The following is a 2,500-nucleotide window of genomic DNA, read 5'->3' as shown; positions in this document are numbered from 1 at the left end:
CCTGTGCACCCTCTCTCTGCTCCCTTTTCTCTGTTCGCTTCCTCTGCCCATTCCCTATGTACCCCTCTCTCTGCTCTCCCTCCCCCTCCTTCACATTCCTCCCTTGTATTAATTGTTACCATCTTGTTCTTCGTCTCTGTTCTGTTGTTGAAAGAAGGAAAAGGGACAAAGGGAGAGAAAAGAGAGAGAGAGAGAGAGAGAGAGAGAGAGAGAGAGAGAGAGAGAGAGAGAGAGGGAGAGAGAGAGAGAGAGGGAGATAGAAAAGGGAGTAGAGAGAGAGAGAGAGAGAGAGAGAGAGAGAGAGAGAGAGAGAGAGAGAGAGAGAGAGAGAGAGAGAGAGAGAGAGAGAGAGAGAGAGAGAGAGAGAGAGAGAGAGAGAGAGAGAGAGAGAGAGAGAGAGAGAGAGAGAGAGAGAGAGAGAGAGAGAGAGAGAGAGAGAGAAAGAGAGAGAGAGAGAGAGAGAGAGAGAGAGAGAGAGAGAGAGAGAGAGAGAGAGAGAGAGAGAGAGAGAGAGAGAGAGAGAGAGAGAGAGAGAGAGAGAGAGAGAGAGAGAGAGAGAGAGAGAGAGAGAGAGAGAGAGAGAGAGGTGCCGAGAGACTCTCAGAGCACAATACAGTCGCAAAGAAAGACAGAGATAACCAGCTGATACAAGATAAAAAAAAAAAACAAACAAACAAACAAAAAAGCAAAAAGGCAAAACACAAACGAAATATAGACAAAAAAGACAACATAGAGACGAAAGAGAGAGAAGCGAAACAAATAAAACACAAACGAAATAAAGACAAAAAAAAAAGGCGACAGAGCGAGGACATAGAGAGGGCCAACAGCAAAAGAGAGTGCCAAACAAACTGGTGTCAGTGCCAGTGGTTGCGGTGGACTTCCTGGTGTCCTCATGGGCTCTTTCCGTGGTGGGCGGGGGAGCAGATGAGGGAAGTGGGTGGAAGGGGGAAGGGGGAAAGGGAGAAGGGGGAGAGGGAAAAGGGTGGGCAAAGGAAGAGGTGGGGAGGAAGGGGAGAGGGAGGTGGAGAAGAGGGGAAGGGGGTGGGGAAGAAGGAAGGGGGTGGAGTGGGGGAAGAGGTAAGGGGAGGTAAGAGGGGAAGAAGGGGAGTGGGGAGGGGTGGGAAGAAGAGGGTAGGAAGGGAGAAGGGGGAGGAAGGGGAAGGGGTGGGGAACAGGCGAGAAAGGGGGGCGGTGGTGGGGGTAGAGGGGAGGAAGGGGAGGAGGGGCAAAGAGTAAGTAACAGCTTCCCTCCGTCCTCATAATCTCATACCTCTGCCCACATATCAATGGCATCCTTCACTCATACCGTTCACTCATACTGCTTTCGCCACCCTCATGGGAAGCGGTTATTGATTTCAATCATCTTTAATGTATATCTGAGATCTTTTTTTCTTAGCTTTTATTTATTTTTTACAGGTTTTGTTTATTGGTTATTTTTCAGTTTTTTTTTATTTATTTACCCTTCCCTTTTTTGTGTGTGTTTTGTTTTGTTTTCTATGTGTCTATTTATCTATTCATTCATCAATGTATTTATCTATCAACCCATTTTTGTATCTATTTATTCCTTTATTCTTCTTTATTAGCAATTTTACCACGTCAGAAACAAGTGACAAACACACAAAAAAATGTATCAATTATATTGCAGATTTCTATCATCTATGCTATTCAAAAGTTATAATTTCCTTTTACTTTCTAACAAAAGATCATAACAAAAAATATATAATATGCACGTGACAAAAAAAAAAAAAAAAAAAAAAAAAAAAAAACGTGATAATGTTTATGATGACGTCACTGACTGGGAACAGCGAGAGACTTATTGATTTAAAGACAAAAAAGAGAGCAATTAATTCGATTTAATTGCCTCCGTTCCTTTGGTCCTTTTTGTAAGTCTTAATTATCAAGTAATTAAAAGTCAATATTGCTGCCTGACGAGTGCGCGTAAGGGTATGTGTGTTCTTGTTTGTTTGTTTGCTTGTTTGTTCCAAAGTTATTTTTCGTTGATTTTCTTTTCGCTTCCTTCCGTTATTTTTTGTTTTTAATCTCTGTTGCTTTTACTGCGTTCATGATAATAATAAAGATAATATGAACAATAACAATTAAAATAAAACACCAATAACAGTTATAACAATAAAAACAATGATAATAATATAGATAACGACAGTGATAATGATAACGATACCGATATCACTAATAGTAAATACTATTATCATCGCTTATCCATGTCATCACCATTATCACTATCTTAATACATCAAAAATGTGCATGTGTACCCGGCAGGCGCATACCACTGTACCATACTTACCAGGTGGCCACGATGCCTCAAACGGGTGCCAAGCATACCACAGGTGTTCATGGCATACCCTCACGTATGTTTGTAATTATTATATTTACCTCACTCTCTTTCTCTCCCTTTCTTTCTCTCTGTCTCTGTCTCTGTCTCTGGCTCAGTCTCTCTCTCTTTCTCTCTCTTTCTTTGTCTCTCTCTCTTTCTTTCTTTCTC

The sequence above is a fragment of the Penaeus vannamei genome, chromosome 16, assembly GCF_042767895.1.
Source record: "Penaeus vannamei isolate JL-2024 chromosome 16, ASM4276789v1, whole genome shotgun sequence".
NCBI classification, from domain to species: domain Eukaryota; kingdom Metazoa; phylum Arthropoda; class Malacostraca; order Decapoda; family Penaeidae; genus Penaeus; species Penaeus vannamei.
Note: the sequence above shows the minus strand (reverse complement) of the source record.